Below are 20,160 nucleotides of genomic sequence, written 5' to 3'. Positions count from 1 at the left end.
CGGTTGCAGACAGGATCCACTCTGGTCGGATCCTGAGGTTTCTGCAACTGGAGGGACCACTTCTGCGCATGCGCATGGCGAAACACTTCCGGGTTTGCCGCTTTCGCAACCTGAAGTTTACATTACCCAAGGGTAACGTAAGCCGAGGTGCTACTGTACATCCTTATCTGACATTAGTAGACATGCATACACATGTTTTAAACATGTGCCGACTTTCAGTCACAAGCAGACATCCTGAACAAATGAGAGTTTCTATTTCTGTTCTCTCTGGAAACTTTTCTCTATCTTATTCAATCTGAACTTATTGCTAATGTTTATATCTAGATTCTCGTTTGTTGATTTTCACAGCCTTCTTAGCCCTCATCTACAATCCAGGCCCTCCTTTATCTTAATCTCAGTCTTCAACACATTACACCTTAGACCTTATATCATTTGGAATTTGAGCTTCTTTTCCTACTGTCAACGACTGCAAAAATGAATAAACTGCTGAAATTAACAGAGGATACCAATGCTACTCAAGAGTAGACCCACTGTGATCAGTGGGCTTAAGTAAACTATTCATTGATTTCAACATTACAATAACTTTGTAATTATTTGGAGTAATTAGGAATAAAAAAGAAGTCTATGGTAACTAGTGCTCATGTCTGGAATTAGGGGCTTCAAACAACAATAGTACTATAGGGTTAAAACAAAAACCCTTTGTACAGCTTTCTCATTAAACCCATCTATTTTTCTGTTCAGGAATATTTAAGACCTGCATTGCTTTGTGAGGGATCTCTGTTAATTAGTTCAACATTATTGGTGTTAATAAAATACACAAACACCCCCCATAGAGCAGATGGCTTCTGCAATTACACATCTTATCTACAGTATTTGTGATGCTGCCGTCTTTTATATCCTTTTGGTTGAAGATGGGCTTATGTAAATGGTAGAGTAGCAATCAACATCTAAGTTTCCATTTCCTCATATTAATCCTGTCTACTTCCTCAAAATACAAACATATACTTACTTATATTTACTTAAAATAAATGTATCCAATATAGCAAAGTTTCAAACGCAAATAAACTTTTGAAATGCTAATACAATATTGTTAGGAAGGTTGTGCACCACACCCAATTTCTGCTGAGGGGGGTCCAGGAGCTTACCCAGGGTTGCATTTCCATTGGGTGTCAAGATGCAGTGCAGCATCAGATTCCAAGACATCTCCATGTCTCTGTCCCAGCCAGCCTTCAGTCAACCAACCAAGATGGTTCTGATCTTCAGCCCCCACATGGAGTTCTACCTATTTCCTCCATCTTGTTCCCAGAACGCTTGCTCCAAGCCTCTGTGTTCCCCACTGTGGGTGCAGCTTGCCCCTCCTGTTTTCAATCCTAAACCTTTCTGTGCCCACAGTAAGCATGACAACTCTTGTTTTGTACAGACCCAAGGAAACCTCTGTGATGTGTAGATGCCTGGCCATTGTTTCATCATGACTTGCATTCAACCATCCTGGCCAGGCTAGTTTGCATAGGATAAACCCAGGGATTTCCATATTTGGCACAGTTCAGGAGAACTGTCCTTCAATGTCCTAAATATTATCTGAATTCTACCATTTTACTAATTTCTAATGTTTACTAACTGTAGATCTGTAAAAATATTGAAATAATACATGCATACACAAATTTACAAGTCAATCCTTAGCCCCAGATCTGCTGGCTGGATAAGATTAGGATTAGGTCCATGGAAATCTACACTGGCATATTTCTACCAGTGGTGGTATGGTGTGGTGTTTCCACCAGCAGTAGCTAGCATTAAGCCCTCAAATGGGGCATTCCAGTGGTGGGGAACACATAGAACAGAAGTGGCCTACGATTCACTGGGTCTCAAGTTCCTGCATCCCGCTGAGTTGGCTCGTCCTGAGCCCTATCACCTACAACAACCTGGAGCTGACATAGGTAATTCCTCTTCTCTCATTGGCCTCAATGGGAGGGAGCCCCCTCGCCTCCCACCCAAGCCATAGCAAGTCAGCAGAGTTTTGCCTACAGTTTCTTACTCCATACTGCAACTCACTTTGGATTGTGCTGCAAATGTGTAAACCGGTACAGCAGCACAGCAAAAGAACAAAAGGAGGGGAGAGAGAGACTTTCTAGGTACATACAAGCTAAAATTAGGACAGGGAGGCATTCCTAATACACACAAAATACAAAATTGCCTATTGAACTAGCTGGGAATAATCAGAACCAGTCAGCGTGTTGCATGCAGTGAAGCAGCTGCCTCAGGCTTCCATCACCAGAATGCCCCCCTCTCCCCACATTTTGGTGGGAGGGGCTGCATTCTGGGGCACAGCAAGGCCTTGTGGAATGTTCCCCCTCTCACCAAGTTCAGCCAGAAGGGGGACGTTCCAGAGGTGGCGTGGCAGCAGGAGGTAGCACATTCCAGTTTTGCCTCAGGCGGAGAAATGGAATGGGCCTAAGAATAGTTATTATACCTGGAGCTTAGTGCTCTTCACCAACAAATAACCTTTATGAACTGCACTGGGCAAGGCTTCTAGAAGCTACAGTGGGGTACTATTATTAACTGATAGATAGTGGCTGCAAGAAGCATTTCATCATCCACTTGGCCAAATGTAGAGCTGTACAATTATCACCTGCTGCATTTTGTTTTGTGAAGGACACTCTCAGACAGTTAGCATGATATCAGAGATAGTGTTTTGAAGCTTCATTATGAGCTTACAATAAACACCAACTTTGGCCTTATGTACTGTACTATTAAATTGCATCATTACATTATAATACTGTACTTTTAATTGCTGCCTGGCTAGTCTCTTTACGCTCATATAAAATAAATTGCAAATGAGATCCACAAATCCTGAAATACTGCATTATTTACGAAGATAGGCCACCATTCTGGATATTAGAAATGCCTCCCCATCTAAATTTCAGGCTCATATGGTACCCTTTGTTCATACCCTTTTGCTTTTATCACAAATCTTCCTCTTATTATGGCTTGGCTGCTACACTGAACTCTGTGACCAAAGTTTCCAAGACGTCTTTATACCTCGTGCTGGTGTTGCCTTAAGTGAGGAAAGTAAGGCTACTTCAGAATATTAAGGGGTCCTGCACCATGTTCTGTACAGTATAATGTGTTAGGGCTGATCTACATACCACATGGAAGACACTTAGGGTATGTATACATTAAAAGTAGTAAAGCAGTTTTTCTCGCTGCATTTTCCACTTGATTTTGCAAATCCTGTTTCTACTCCACCTGCTCTCTGACCATAGTTTCCCACTACTACCACCACTCCCACCTACCCCAAATCCTACCGGTGAAGCTTTCAGCCCTCCAACTCTGCCGCCACGCCCCCTGCCCAGCATAAATCACCATCCTGCAGCTGCAGCAATGATCCTATCTATACATCTTCCCAATGAAATGGGATTTATTCCCAAATAAGAGAAGAAAAGTCTAAGTGAACACATCACACAGCTGATGATTAAACTCTTTCTGAGCACTTGTAGCCCTTCCTTCGACAGTTTTTAAGTCAGAGTGAAACTGGATTTGGGGAAACCACATGAAAAAGCAGTATTTTCAGGGGGGAAGTGGATTGTGCGTAATGGTGAGTAACATCATGTGTACAAAGATTTAAAACACAGGGGTGAAAACACAGTGAAGCCAATGTAAAGGGTAATAATGTGTATATACTCTAAATTGCTTCATGCAGCTGACAGAATACTTATCACCTTCTTAGGGTGGCGAGGTTTGGATGCAAAGAGCCCAATCCATTTGATGCATCAATATACACTAAAAACTTACCATGCAAAAAAAGCCGTCCATGTGGCAGCTGTAATATGAAACCAGCTTTGAATTTCTAGAAGTCAATACAAGTGTGGGCAAAATGGATGCAAATGAATCTGCACTAAGTAAATTGCACAGAGTGCGGAACAGGCAGCTGAGCTAACATATTGTTAAAAGAGATTTCATTCTTCTTCTGCAGCACTGCTAATGACTTACGCTGTTTTAACACGGGGCAGAGGGTTGTGATGCCTAATTCATCTGTGTTTACAAAGTGCTGTACAATTTTAAGATAACATAAAATGAATTGGCAGTAATTTCTTTATTCTCAGTATCCTAAACTGTCAAAGTACCTAGGCCAGAGAAACTCATGCTGCTACTCTACCACCACAATGCACAGAACTGAAATCCAGCACTTTTTCATTCAGCAGGATAGTTAAGACAATAGAATAAATTTTACAAAACAGTATGATGTGCACATAAAATGCTTGTTTAGATTTTCTACAAACACACGTTCCGCAGTGTATTTGACTTATAGAATTCATCGTCAGGAATATGCAATGCAACATATTTTTGAGTTCATCAACCTGGGAGTTTGGGGGAGGGAATACAAAGATCCTCCTAACCAATATTTTATCTGATTTCAAATCAACAAGAAAAAGTTACAGCTTATACTTCACATACGAAAAAAGGCATCAGATCCTCAATATTAGTCTGTCAATTTTTATGCAATCCATAACACCATCACTCGCATCTGCTCTGAATTTGATGCTAGAGTGGATGAAGCTCCATTGGAAATGTCCAGAGCATTATGAAGTTTAGTTTTGTTGGATCAGTTTAAGTTACTGAAGTCCCAAGGATGCGGAGAGGACACTTTAAGGGGTCTGGACAACCACACATTCTCCTTGACCCTTGTCATTCATGGCCTGTAAGTGTTAGCCAGGAAGGATTGACTGCGTGAATTGAAGGGGAAGTTAGTGCCTCTTTACAGAAAGGTGTAATGCCTATTGCCTTGAAAGAGGTGGCAATAAATCCCCTCCATGGGCCCAGGGGTGCATTGATAGCTATTGGCAGTGTGCTAACATTCCTTTCTAATTCTAATCCAGAACGCGGCAGCTAGACTGGTGACTGGGAGCGGCCGCAGAGACCACATAACACCGGTCTTGAAAGACCTACATTGGCTCCCAGTACGTTTCCGAGCACAATTCAAAGTGTTGGTGCTAACCTTTAAAGCCCTAAACGGCCTTGGTCCAGTATATCTGAAGGAGCGTCTCCACCCCCATCGTTCTACCCAGACACTGAGGTCCAGCACCGAGGGCCTTCTGGCGGTTCCCTCACTGCGAGAAGCCAAGTTACAGGGAACCAGGCAGAGGGCCTTCTCGGTAGTGGCGCCTTCCCTGTGGAACACCCTCCCACCAGATGTCAAAGAGAACAACAACTACCAGGCTTTTAGAAGACATCTGAAGGCAGCCCTGTTTCGGGAAGCTTTTAATGTTTGATGTATTATAGTATTTTAATATTCTTTTGGAAGCCGCCCAGAGTGGCCGGGGAAGCCCAGCCAGATGGGCGGGGTATAAATAAATTATTATTATTATTATTATTATTATTTTGGACGGTCAAGGTGACTGAGAATGTGGTGGTTGACCAGACACAAAGTATGTCTGGAGGAAGCTGATTATCTAGACCCATTTCAATCTGGCTTCAATCTGGGTTTAGCACCGAAACAGCCTTACGTCATCCTAACTAACAACTTGTGTGGTGAGAAATACTGTATGCATTTACTAAAACATTTACTGCTGTATCATGAAAATGTATCACAGAGGTGTACAACATAAAACCAAACAATAACATCATAAAAGCAAGAGGAAATTAAAAGCAAACATCAATAGAGCATTGTGGTGGATGTGCTCCTAATTGCCTGCATAGGCCTACTGGATTAGAAAAGTTTTCAGCAGGCGTTTAAAAGTTGGCACAGATGGAGCCCGCTGATACCACTGACCTCCTGGAGTGACTGCAGGTTGGGAGCTGGAAGCACTATTACTGCATCTATCTGCAAGTCTGGGAGGCTTTTGCTCAGATTCTTGGCATTTGCGCTATGGCATTCTGCAGGATTTCATTTAGTCTCCCATGCTTTTAAACATCCATATGAACAGGGAAGTTCCAGTTCAGACCGTAGAGGAGAGGAAGAAGCAAGGTATGAAATCACACAGATTAAGTCTACAGTTGATAGCAGTCTGAGACACAGAATATTAAGGTGTCTGTTCCGCAGTGGGTAAACTAGGGTAGGTGTGGTTTATGCTTGTTTGTTTTAGGCCATGAGTATGGCAAAGTTAAAAAGTAAAGGGGAAATGACGCCATATTCCCTTTCCCATTCTCCACATTACACTGCTATAAAATGCTCAGCAGGTAGTGTTTGGGGGTACATGTGGAATTATTTCTATTTTCATTCCTGAATCTCACTGTAAGACTTGACAGCACTACTAAGTTCTTGCTTAGGACCCCTGAAATTCCAAAACAGAAGCACTTCTATTAGAAAGTAGAGACACATGGCAATACTACACTGCAGGTCCCACCTGCTGGTACCAATTTATAATCAAACTTCTACTTGTCCACAAGAATGACAAAATAAAGATCTTTCATTTTTGAGATAAGCACATTTTAGAACTGTGTAATCTGAAGGATGAATATAGTGGACCTATGCTCAAAGCAATACTCAGTAATAGACTGGTACATTATTTTGCGGAACCTGCCATAACTCGGTCTCAGTACTTTCATATGAATATTTGGGCTTGCTATCTCTGAACTGGGTGTGGAGAAAACAAACCAAATATTGCCAATATTGTCTAAAATGAGTTCCATCCTTATTTTAGACATCATGATATAGCGGTATATCACAGTGTTTAGCTGGTGATATATCGCAATGCTGAAAACCAGATATCACCCAGCCCTAAATAGTATCATAAATATATACGCATCATTATGCACATATCTAGATATACAACCTTCACTGTAAGAAATGTAATAATCTGCGAAGTCCTACGTGCTCTCAAAATTTAAAGATATAAAAGCATTAACAGAAGAATCAGAGTGAACTAACTCTTAAGTTTTGATGTGGAATGATTTCACTATGAGATTCAAGAGGTGTATCTAAATAATTTTGTACAAATAGTACTTCTCTCACTACTGACTGGGTTGCAATGTTTGGTTTTAGTTCCGATTAGGAAATGAAAATGCAAGTCCTCCCTTTATGTAATCTAAAATGTTCCATTAGGAGCAAAACATTGTAACTAATTAGACACAGATTACTGAAAGTCAAGAGAAGCAGTGTTCTGGATGAGATGAAGGTTTCAGCACCAGTGATCACCAACAAAGTAAATTAAATCATTTCCCCTTTCCAGTGCCCACATCTTCACCTACAGGCCTGGGCTTATTGCCAAGCATAATATTAATATTCTCTTGTGGAAAAGGTGTGAAAATTTGCCAATATAAAGTACGGGCAAAATTATTTGCTTCCCTTCTCCAGCTTTCTAGCAGAAATTAGGGATGTGAATGTTTCCCCCCCTGCACACAGTTTTCAAATTTTCCTGTGAACTTGAGATGTGCAAATTTTTCAGAAGGAATGCTTGTGCTAAAATCATTCATCCTGCTCCAAGCAGCAAACTTCCACAGAATTTTTTTCTGTTCAGCTAGAATTCCTCCTCTACATTCATATGAAGGCGCAGGCATGAATTCAATCCAGTCCAATATCAGAAGAAAAGAATGAATGGGGGAAAGAATGAATGGGGCGCATCAGGGACAGACTGTCCAGTATTTTAGGGTCACCAGTGCATTGTGGGAAAATGTGCTTCTATACCTCCCTTCTGCCTATTCTGTCCCAATTGACAAAGAAGTTTGCTGATTGTCATTCACAAATGGGACAGAATTGATAAGTGAATTAAGAGAGTGAGTTATACTTTGAACACACCATGGACAATATTAAGTACTCAATACTAGCTAAGAAAGGTTCACTGAAACACTTACATTTCTTTCAGCTCCTCTTTTCTCCTATTTTTGCAAGAGGACTTCTTTCTTTCTGCTTGTAATGGCCTTTCCTCAATCACTTGGCTCTCAAAAAGTTAAGAAATGAGGTCCCTTCAGAGACAGTGAGTTATCTGCATGACAAAGAACAGAGAAATGTTTAGATCTGATAGCCTGTTTTATACTAAATTGTTCCTGTGGGTTTTTCAAACCATTCCCAGCTCCCTTTCATTTATTACAGAAAAGTTTCATTGCATATTTATGCAGTGTATTAAGCTGAGGAATAAAGAACTTATATATTTTTGCCAAACACCTGAAAACCAAGACAGACAGGTAAATTAACACTGTCCTGAAGGATATTTACAAAGGAAAGTTTTAACATAACAAAACCGTGCTTAGAAAATTACATTTCTTCCTGCAATATTTTAATCCCAAATTTATCTTGGGATAGCTTTGGCAGAACTCTGGGATCACTCTGGAAACCCTGCATTACAATTTGTAGAAATGTATGGGATAAGATATACAACGAACGTAAGACTTAAAGTTCCAAAGTAGAATATTGCGTAATGTATGGCAAATTTTGTCCGCTACCACCTCAGTTCCTTTTATTCAAGGTACACTTACTCCTCACTCAAACTTTCATATCCACCCAACCTAACCAACAACCCATACATTGTTCCATTGGTTGTTAATAAGGAAACTCCCACAACGATATATTCTTCTACAAGTGTATATACCTCTTCTACTCAGCATGGAACTATATCAACTCCTTGTCCAAGCAACCCTTCTAAAACTACACTACCTCTTCTACTCAGCACAGAACTATATCAACTCCTTGTCCAAGCAACCCTTCTAAAACTACACTAGCCCAATGGTGTGTCAGGCTTCTCTCCCCCATGCTTTGTAAGGAGCGGTGTGTGAATCTGAATTTATGATATGGTTTACCTCTTTAGATCGTGGCATGAGTATAAGATTGACATAATTCTAATATGACATGAAACCCTCCATGATTAGCTTTGGTGACTATGGAAGCAGCCAGATCCCAGCCCCCTGTTGAAAGGCATTTTGGCATATCCTGAGTTCACCGACATCTGACCTAAAAGTTGTCAAGTACAGGATACTCAACCTCTCAATGGGATCCATCCACACAATGGTAAGACCACTTCCCTTCCCCAGGGGGTGTCATTGCAGGCATGCATCCCGGGACCTCCCAGTGACCCGGCAGTGGGCAGAGGGATGCCGCCCACATCATTAGGACTCCCAGACGTGTCACACCACCCCCTGGCTGACCAATTGGGTTAGCCGGGGTGTCTGTGGCTGATGCTGTTTAAACTGCAGCGCAGCTGGGGGGGGGGGCTCCATTTGCCTTCTTGTCGGATCTCCCAGTCCACCCACCCTCTTTTTTAATGCACTGCTTGACTCTGGCCTTGCTATGGACTAATGTCAGTCGCCTGGTTGTTGGGGGCTAGGCAGGAATTTTCCCACTTGACAAATTGGCACCAGCCATTTGGTTTTCGCCTACCTTGTAGCAATCGTCACAACTTTGTAAGGTTAGGCACTGGGTAAGCCTTGTTTATGGGAGGGGAGGCTGTTGCCTCCACCTGCCCCTCCTCATTAAGGGTATCCCATTAAAGGGATCCAGGGATGCAGATCCTGGCCAAAGGCTGGGCATGGGCTTGAGCCATGCCACGACCCCATTTGTGATCCTTGGGGATGCTCTTAATTGCTGTATATCATAGGGTTCCCCCTATCGGTGGTTGACCCTTCAGAGACTTCCTGCAGTAGTCAGGATATGGTCTGGCTTCACCCAAATGCCTAAGCCAAACCGCTCACATCTGTAACCAATAAAGTTGTGGCCTAATTTATCCCAATATATTCGTGTCTGTGTGTTTATTTCTGAGGGAACTGCGGGGCCCGGGGCCTCGCCACACCACACCATGCAAGGTGATGTGAAGACAAACACAGAGAGAGATGGCAGGTTCAGGTAAATTGCTCACTGTCACAATTCTTTCAACTTTTGTTAAACTAACAGAAACAGGGTGACCAAAGATGAGCAAGGTGAGAATTAAGCAAAGTAACTATAGAAATTGTAGGAACCACTCATTTCACAGCCCCCTCCTGGCAAAAAGTATAAAAAAACCATTAGATGCAAAAGTTAGTTAGCTCCAACTGGACAGTAGTTACCCGGAGCTCTCTAAGACTCTGCACACTACTGCTTCCCTTTAAGGCAAAATTGTCATTCCCTGCTTCTGTAGGCCTTTTAGAATAGTTAGGGATTATTTTGTACTTTAATCAAAGTGCATATGTATTGTAATTTGCTAATTGCTTAGACAGTAACTTTGCTGTCTAAATCAGCATTTTTATATATTCTGTCACTCCTATTTTATATAATAAACGAAGCTTTCTTTATTTCTTTGTGTGAGAGCTTCTTGTGGGCACAAGATTAAGGGTTAACATGCATCCGTAACAAGTGCACATCATTACTCCAGCAAAAGATCCTAAACCTCTCAGCAGTGTGTATATGAACATACATGAGTGCTGGCAGTGCACATGTGAGCCCAAATACACAAATTGTAACAGATTCACTCTCTAAATACCCTTTATGAACAAAAAGAACCATTCATACCTATACAAAACAGAAGGTAGACCTGCATAATGGAATAAAGTGACATCCTGCTCTCAAGCAGGCAACAACTTCTGATACTGGAAGCTACTGCACACATCTCCTTTTTCAACTCCAGGAGAAAGGAAATGTTCTGGCCAGCCTTAAGTACTGGTCTGCCAATAGTTGCAGGATGGCTCTACTGTCATTTCTACACCTTTAACAAGGACATAAGCTTTTAATCTTATTTTTATAGGCCCTTAAGGATGGGCAGGTAGTGGGAAACCTGAGGCACAGGTCTGTTAATAGTGGTGAGGTCATGATTGTATACAATCAAATCTGAACATCGACATTTCTAATTTCCAAGTTACAAGGGTTTCTTAAATTATTGTAATTGCTTTACACCACCATCCTTGCATCTAATACCAAACTTCGGTAGTCGAATGCCTATCCTTTTCAAAGTGAAATGCAGCTTCCCCATAAAATGTTAGTAGGTTTTTCTTAAGTAAACAGTAATATGTTAGTTTCCAAATTAAAAGATTAACCATTTTTTAAAATGGTTGTACTTGTACTTGGTAGTTTTCAGGCATATAGAATGTGAGGTAAACATTAAGCTGGAATGCCCTCCCATCAGATGTAAAGGAAATACAGCGGTACCTCAGGTTACATATGCTTCAGGTTACATACGCTTCAGGTTACAGACTCCGCTAACCCAGAAATAGTACCTCGGGTTAAGAACTTTGCTTCAGGATGAGAACAGAAATCGTGCTCCGGCGGCGCGGCAGCAGCAGGAGGCCCCATTAGCTAAAGTGGTGCTTCAGGTTAAGAACAGTTTCAGGTTAAGAACGGACCTCCGGAACGAATTAAGTACTTAACCTGAGGTACCACTGTAAACAACTATCCGACATCTGAAGGCAGCCCTGTATAGGGAAGTTTTTAATGTTTGATGTCTTACTGTGTTTTAATTTTTGGAAGCTGCCCAGAGTGGCTGGGGTAACCCAATCAGGTAAGCAGCATATCGATCATTATCATCATCATCTGCTTTAATATGAATTTTAAAAGTTATTTCCATTATTAAATTAGCATCATAATCCACAAACAAATTTTGCAAACTCCAAGTTTGTCCAGGCCCACTTACAGCCATTATATATTTTATTTATTTTTAAATTATACAATTCAACAATTGCATAGGGGGCTATGTCTGACTTCTAGAAAGTGTCTAGAATTTTACAAAGGTATCCATTTCTACCCTTTCTGTTCTAGATACTAACAAGTATCTATACACATCTCGGATGTAAACTCCACTGAGTTCAATTAGACTTGTTCTTAAGTATGTATAGGACTGTAGCCTAAATAATGCATAATGTCCTCTATGAATTGCCTGATCAGGATTATACACTACTACATATATTCCTATATTCCTGGCCTGGTTGACAAAGACAAGAGCAGACTGCACAAGCATGTGAGATCCCAGAGGGGAGCTCGCAGCCATTTTGCTACTCCCTGGTCCTTTTTTTTTTTTTTTTTTTTTTTTTTTGCAGCACCGTGCCAAGCTAAGACAGGAGGGGTTACCAATATATAGAGGGTTGCCAATGCATAGATAATTGCCAAGAAAATCCAACACTGTCACATTTGATTTCAAAAGAGGAAACTTCCTCAAAACAAAGGCATTGGTTAAAAGGAAGTTGAAAGGGAAAGTCAAGAGGGTCAATCACTACAAAATGCCTGGGCTTATTCAAAACCACAATGAAAGCTCAGCAGGAACAGAAGTCTTGTCCAAGTGAGGAGAACAAAAAGGAACATCAAAGTATTGAGGTACAACAAGGTTTCAATATTGTTTCATTTACCTTACTGTTGGTCTCACCTGGCCATGCATAGAGTAAGCATGTAAGTGGCCCAGATGAAATGAAAGTCTGACCCATTCTCGTCCCGACTAGTGAAAGCCAGTTGCAAGATGGTGGGTCCTGTATTATCTGAACTTGTTCTTTTTCATTCAGGCAGCATGCCAATAGCCTCAAATCTGCAGGCAGCTATTACCCTGCCTCCAGCCTTCCTCTTTAGCTAGCTCAAAGTTACTAAAATCACACATCAATATCCTTAATCCCTGCTTTTCAAATGGTTTTCTCATTCGAATATACCCTGTATATAAAACACATAAACCTAAGGATTTTAATTACTTCATTTTGTACCCACAATACATGTCATGTTTGTGTACGTTTTGGTATATTGTTTTAACAAAGAGCAAGTCTGTTATTTGCTAAAATATTTTATTTATTGTATTCAAAGTTAGATTAAGGGAGAAACACTGGGAATAGAACAGGATTCAAAATGCACAAAGGGCCACTTATTATATTTAATGTTTTTAAGCAGTTGCTTAGGTATTAGTCTTTTTTCCTTTCTCCCTGGAAAAGAAGCTAAGAGAAAATCTTTAGGGGGGGAATACCTTATCTGCATTCCTTTTGCAATTCAGTATGGATGGACAACAGTATTTCCTAAATGTTTCCTATTCAGTGCTAGATATGTAATTACCTTCGGTTCATAGTCTAGACATTATTGCTTTGGTAGTATTTAAGACTCCTTGTAACATGCTTGCTGTTTTTAAGTAAGCCAGGCTAAATCTTGACCAGATAAATTAGCAAAGAATGCAATAAAAGCTGCAATAAAAAGAACTTTATCCTCCAAACCTTCAAGTTGCTGCTAAATGAGATTTCTTTGAAATGCAGATCAGTTGAACTAGATTAGTGAATTTTAGCTCCTGTCAACATCATAACAAAATACAAATACAATTGTTCACTGGCCTTATCTCCATGCTTCCATCTGCTGCCTTGTTATTTACTTTCCTTGATTTACTATGCAGATCTAAATAAGGCACATCAAGGAGGGCTTACAACACAATGGCTTCTTAAGCTTTACATCAAGGTATTTGAAACTGAAGCCCTGAAAGGGCTGCCATCAAAGACATATCTCTAATGAACTTCCATATCAGAGAAGGTTTGGTATTTAATACTGCTGTGAAAAGAAAAAGCTACAAATCAGAATGGCCTATGAAGGAAAATGCCTGCAAATCTTGATGAGATTAACACCTACCAGAATTAATAACCCAATAAAAATGGTATCTAGTTGCTTGAAGAGTTAAACTTCCAACCCTTGGACAAATAATGCTTTGTGTCAGAATGTCAAAAATAAATCTGTTGACAAGGTTAAAAGGTAAGATTCCCCCCCCCCTTCTCCAACAAAAGCTCTAAATGCAGCTTTTTTCTCTTTTTTTGCTTATTCCATTAAGATGCACACTGTTGACAAATCAGAGCTCGGATAATTAACACCGTCAACAGCATTACCACAATATTTCCTGTGCCATCAGAATCTTACAGTATCTGGGGTGGGGAGGGAACATCAACAACTTAAGCTAAAAGGACAGCATTTATTATTTGTTCATCTATTTTTTAAAAAACATTTCCACTTTCTCCTCCATGGCAAACTGTAGCAGTTTGGAGCTAAGAAAGGGGGGGGGCACCCTGTCAATCTGCTTATAAATAAATACTGGAGTGTCATTTTTATATAACCCTGTAATAATCCCATTCACAAAACACACATATACAAAATGCATTTTCAAAAAAGGGAAACAAGTTGGCTTTTACTCTGCTTTAGTTCCCTACCTACTTTTTCTAAATACAATCCTGCAAAGATTTAAGTAGTTTGAAATAATTTAGACATGGACAAGCACTCACTTTTGCAGCAAACTGTCAGTGACTATATGGCAAATTCTTTTACTAAGCATCCCAGCCTACAAACAAATCACACTTTCACCACCACCACCTCTTTTCTTAAAGAAATCATTTCAATCATTTATGTCCTTCTATAACAAGAGAAGATCCCACAAGCATGTTCTGTACTACGGATCAATCAGCTCCAAACCAAAGTAGACGTGTTACAGCTCTTGTGCCTGGGAATCACGCTGGAGGCTCACCAGATGATGAAAACTGAAGTATGCTGTGTATGGCTGCCCCACATGGCATCCATTAGCTTCTGGGCATGTCAAACTTCACAACTATCCTACAGTCAATGACAGCAGACAGCAAACACCTTCCCTTTTCTTCTTGCCTCCAAACATATACTTGACTCTCTACCCTTCTTCAAGATTACAGGCAGTCTTCCAGAAACAAAGTCCCAAAACAGAAGCAGTATCCCATGGCTATATGCTACTGAAATCACATTAGTCTTTTTTTGTTGCTAAATTTCATTTCGTATGGTCCATGCTGCAGACTTCTTTACCAACACAAGAGACCACTTGCTTAATGAAATGTCAAAACAACAGATTTGCATATGCAAAAGCAGGTGCTGTAACAGGTTTGACTACTCCTGACCTGAAGCATGTAAAAGAGGTTCATGAGCAACAGCTCTCCCCGAGGTATTAGGGCTGTGATGGGCAGTCAAAACCTTGCCATCTGTAGTCCTGTTGCTCAGAAATGACAACCTGAATTAAATATTGGTCACCAGATCTTGTATAACTAATCATCACAGCATCTTCATCCATATGTTAAATTCCCAGGATGGAAAAAGAAAACGTTCTTGAAATGGAATATCCACCAAAATACATGAAATATGTAGAAGACAATAAAAATGCTTCCTGCAAATAATTTCAGGGTGTTTGTAATAAGAATTTATATAAATTGCAATAATTTTATGATATTATTCATAATACACAAGGGCTGGTACACTTCATTAGACTCCTTACTTCCCTACAGACCAGCCTAGTCTTCAAGACTCTTAATAATGCCACATTAGCTGATGTTGCAAAATGCAGCACCAGGTGAGAGGGCCTTCTCTGTAAAGCAGCCAGGTGTGGAATGCCCTCTCCTCACAGACTCAGTTGACATCAACCATGATGGATTTTATACGTCTTGTAAATACATATTTACTTACTCAGGAGTTTGATTAAGGTTTTTTTTCCTGCTCTCATAGTGCTGCGATATAGCTCCTAATGTACTGTTACAGTGGTTTGGTTGTTTATTCTATATTGTTATGCCGTATCCTGCTCTGAGATTGATTTTTAATCGTGAGTTATGAATCATTTAAAAAATAACAAAGCTGTTAATGAACATTGTGTGGCACAGAATGTTTCAACACACATTTGGTAATTTTGTCACCATATCAATTCCCCCCACCCACCCCAAAAGACATAAATTAGTTTGGTAAATTCTTGAATTCATGCTTGCCTTATTGTAACATTGCCTCAGCAAACTGTTTTGTTTCGGGGCAAGTCGACCTATTCAATTACAATAAAGTTCACAGTTCTTCCCGCATGTGAACTCACACCAAGGTGTATGTGCAGCAGGAAACTTTCAGTAACATGCAAAGATGCCATTACACAGAAAAGCCCCCTTACTGCTGCTTTTTCAGGGCATGCATTTGTCATTATTAGATCACAGATTTACAGCAGAAAGTTAACACATCTATGAAAGTAGCAGCAAATCCATAGTGTTACAGGCCAGGGTGGTGTAGTGATTAGACTGTTGGGTTTTGATCAGGGACCTGTGTATTTAAATTCCCAATCAGTCATAAAGCTCATTAGGTGAGCTTGGGGCTGTTACTTTCTCTAAGCATGGTCTACCTCAAAAAAGTGGGAATCCCACCATGACTCAAGGGGTGAGGTACAAAAGTTGTTGAAGATGACAGTAAATAATGATGATAATAGTTTATGATCCAACAAGCCAGATGAAATAACAAAATAACTATAAAATAAGTAACTAAAACTAAACATATTAATACTTTTGCTCTACACATGGTTGAGCTAAATTTCTATTTTGCCTCACAGAATCCACATTTTTAAAATCTATTTATTACTACCATCCTCATCATCAGATCCACTCTTAAAGAGACTCATCATTCAAAGTGTAAGCAAATCTCAATCATGCGTAAAACAGTTATTTATTAATCCATACACTTACGGTCATTTTCAGCAGGTTGGTGGTCTAATCATAAAAACACATTATTATTAGCACTTATATAAATGTCATCAATATATGCACCCAGGGCCAAGGTACTCATAACGTAACACTGGACAAAAGGAGAGGGAAACATATATTCAGTTCAGTTGCAATACTCAGATTGGCTTTCAACAGGGGAAAGGATTAAAAGGTTGAGAGCTGGGCTGATTCTGTTAGCCCCTTAACCCTGATTTTCACATGTGTGGGAAGTGGGCAGGCGGGGGTCTATGCGCAAAGACCCAAGCTCCTTGCTTCCAACATCTCCCCGAATGCATGGATGGTGAAGGGCAGGCACATCTTGCACACCTCTGCTCTCCTCCATACCATTACAACCATACTGAGAAGAACACCTGCAGAGGTATTCTATTGCCTTCAAATTTATCAATTCAACTGTGTTGAGAAACTACAAGTGGTACAGTATGCAGTGGCCAGATTAGGTTGCAAACGTGATCCGTGCGGGAAGCACGTTCGCAACCCACAGCGCTGCGTCTGCACAGGTCGCGATTTGGCGCTTCTGCACATGCGCAAGGGCCGAAACCCAGAAGTAACCCATTCCGATACTTCCAGGTTTGGCACAGTGCGCAACCCGAAATCGCGCAACCCGAAGTGTCTGTAACCCGAGGTATGACTGTATCTACCTGACTGCCTCAAGGTTCAATTTAAAAGTGCTGGTTTTATCCTTTAAAGCTCTACATACCCTGGGATTTTTTCATCTAAAGTAGGGGTCACCAATGAGCTCACAGAGGCATTTTCTGGCAATCACAAAGTCCCCTCCCCATGCTGGAAGTAGGCTTGAAAGAAGTGTTTGTTGTACCCAAGTGCAGTGTGTTTAGTTGTGGTGTTAACAGCAGTTTCTCTGGTTTGCCAATGTGACCACAGGTCCCAAAAGGTTGGTGACCCCCTCCCATATTAGCCAGACTACCATTGAATTTAAGTAGTAAGAGGCAACTGTTCATTCTGCCCTGCTCTAAGTGGACAGACAAAAGAGTAGGCTATTGCCCCTGAATGTTTATCAGCAGTGATAGTTTAGGTCTCCAGCCCACCATACCTTTTAAACCATATGGGCTCAGATCTGAACACTTTTACATAATTACTTTTATAGACTAGGTTGAATACATCGATCCCATCAGTCCATGACATAAATAGGTCAGAGCATCTTTACGTACAAACCTATTTACATTATATATTACAAATTATCACTTCTGAAAACGCAGCCATATATTTACTTTTCTCTGATATGAAAGCATGAACCTGACCCTTAGCGAACAGTGACTTGCTTTGGAGCTATGCTAGCAGAAGGTAGCAACATATGCCCCAAGCCCCAAGTTGGATGCTCTTTCTACAGTCCAATGTGCTTGTCAAAAGATGTTACAATCATAAATCCACTTTGTCTAGAAATACTTCATTACTCTACAAGGAAAAATATTTTCTTTTTTCCTTGTACAAACAAAAACATAAAGCATCTTCATCCAAATTTGATTTACGTATAGAAATAAGTGACAGAATTTTAAAATGCAATCTACTCAGCTTAATATCAAATTCTGTTTGCTATTGTTTATACTATTTTTGATACACCATTATATAGTTTTTTTATTTAAAAAAACAACAAAGTAAGAAAGGCACATGACCACTGCCAAAATAATTCCCCTCTCTTACGCTCACTAATAAAAAGCTAAACCTGTTGTAGTTATTAGTATTATTACAAATAACTTAATATATTACTTATGCTTTGGTGCATTTCTTCTTACAAAAAGAAATATTTAAATTATACATTAGGAGGCACCTCTCCATCAGAAACACTTCTGGAGTGAAAACCCAATCACTCTCTGTCAGTGAAGCTGGTTTGCCACAGACATGCTGGTATCAAAAGCAAGCCAGGAATGTGTCTTTGTATACCAACAGGTCACATACACACTGGTGTGTGGCCGGGGTGTATAAATGTTGGTGATACGCAAAGTAACAGAGTAGCTTACAGCTAGGAAGTTAACTCCTCTTCTAGGTGATTGATAGCTTCTTTGTAAAGACTTTATATTCAAAAGAACTTTACTTTCATAAACATATAACTGAGAAGAATATATTTACAACAGCATGCTTATTCAAACATGGGTACATTCTCACTTGAATTGTAGATCTCACTCAGGCCTTACAGTTTCTTATGAACGGTTTTTACTTTCACCTCAGAAGTATTCTCTCTGTTCCTTACAGAGAGCTCCTGAACAGGTTTCTCCCTATTAACTTTTAGGGATCTTCCTCTGCCTGCCTCACTTCAGACAGATCACACTGACACACAGTAGTATCCTGAGAAACCTCTCTCAGCAGCCATTCTCCCTCACAGATAGAGAGAAGCAGAAAGACAGTTACAAAACAAGTTACTGGAATAACGGTCACAACAGAATGGAATGCCTCTCTCATGTGACTCACAGTCAGCCAATCACATGAGAGCTACTGACAAAGGGGTTGGGGAACCATGTTAAAAGTACACAGTAATTTAACATAAGCAAACATTCCCATTTCAAGAAATTAAACCATTATCCTTAACACACACACACACCCCACTTAAGATATGCTGGGGAATCTTGCATCGTATTTTAATTTTCCCAGAATCCTCCCTGCCCATCCCAGAATTGGCAGTCACAAATGGTTATGTATGTGTGCCGCCCTCTGTTGGTAGCAAAGAGCATGGCACTAGGTCTCCGTTGGCTAGGTCTGGGAGTTAGGAGGTAGCCGAACCCACACAGCAACTTCTCTTCTTGAGACAGGTGCTGCCAGACATAGCTACGGTGATGGTTCTCCCCTGAACTTCAGCAATGTAGGGCATGAGTAGGCAAACTAGGGTCCACGGGCCAGATCAGGCCCAATTGCCTTCTGGATTTGGCTCACGGTCGGTCTGGGAATCGCCGTGTGGATCACCAGTGCACACATTCTTTCCCGCTCCCTCCCTCTCCCTCACACGGCGGCAGTGCCTCCTCCCTCCTGGCTTCTCCCCGCCCTGCCTAGAGGAGGAAAGGGGCTAGGCTTTGTTGGTGACAGCAGCAGCAGCGCTGTCAGCAGCACTCGAGTGGCCACCATTTTAAGCAGCCCCTCTCCGGAGCCCTTTCGCACGCCACTCATCATCCCTACGCCACCACCGCCAGCCCCTGCTGCTCACAAGACACAGGTAAGCAGCCACCGGGGCTCATGGTACTCTTGCATCATCCCCCCCCCCAAAAAAAAATATAGTCCACCCCCCCCCAAGGTCTGAGGGACAGTGGACCGGCCCGCTGCTGAAAATGTTTCCTGACCTCTGGTCTAGGGAGACCCACCATGGTCCCTTTGTGGAATGAAGCGAAGCATTTAAGAAATGCCCAGGGCAGAAGGGAGCATGCAAGCACGAGTTTCATTCCAGTACCAGCAAGCCCTGGTTTGGCCTAGCACACGAACAAGCCCACTGCCTACGTAAAAGCACAAAACTGAAACACTGGTTCTAGATTAGAACACTTCTTCTGCACATTTCTAAAGGCAGAGGCAACTAAAAAGTAAGGATGAGCCTACACGTGGGAGATACAAATATAATCCTGACATTTTTTTTAAGTCATGTATAGTTTCTTTTTAATACAATCTAATATGGGTTCTACTACAGATTTCAATGGTTGTGATAATAATATCCCTGTTCCTCTGCCAATATATGCACACTTGGCATGTTTGTGTGTGCCTGTGTGTTTATCAGGTTCAGCATCATCTTGCATGTGAATACATTCAGATGCGTGTACAAAACACACTTTAAATTCAGCTAAATGTGTATTCATT

The 20,160-nt window shown here is 40.9% G+C and overlaps 1 protein-coding gene across 2 annotated transcripts in view; it reads right to left on the bottom strand.

Annotated features, from left to right (window-relative positions):
* Positions 1-18,745, bottom strand: part of FOXP2 (forkhead box P2) — a 318,364-nt gene extending 299,619 nt beyond the window's left edge. Inside the window, exons 1-2 of one of the 2 annotated variants that reach the window (XM_081023624.1) lie at positions 18,493-18,745; positions 7,789-7,919 (exon numbers count right to left, since the gene is read on the bottom strand). The gene's annotated coding sequence lies outside the window, so the exon portion shown is untranslated. The remainder of the gene's footprint in view (positions 1-7,788; positions 7,920-18,492) is intronic. The other variant, XM_081023625.1, reaches the window with a different exon arrangement.
* Between the last annotated feature and the right edge of the window lie 1,415 nt (positions 18,746-20,160).

This window comes from Podarcis pityusensis (assembly GCF_964106645.2).
Source record: "Podarcis pityusensis genome assembly, chromosome: 10".
Taxonomy (NCBI): Eukaryota; Metazoa; Chordata; class Lepidosauria; order Squamata; family Lacertidae; genus Podarcis; species Podarcis pityusensis.
This window is presented reverse-complemented; position numbering and strand designations above follow the sequence as displayed.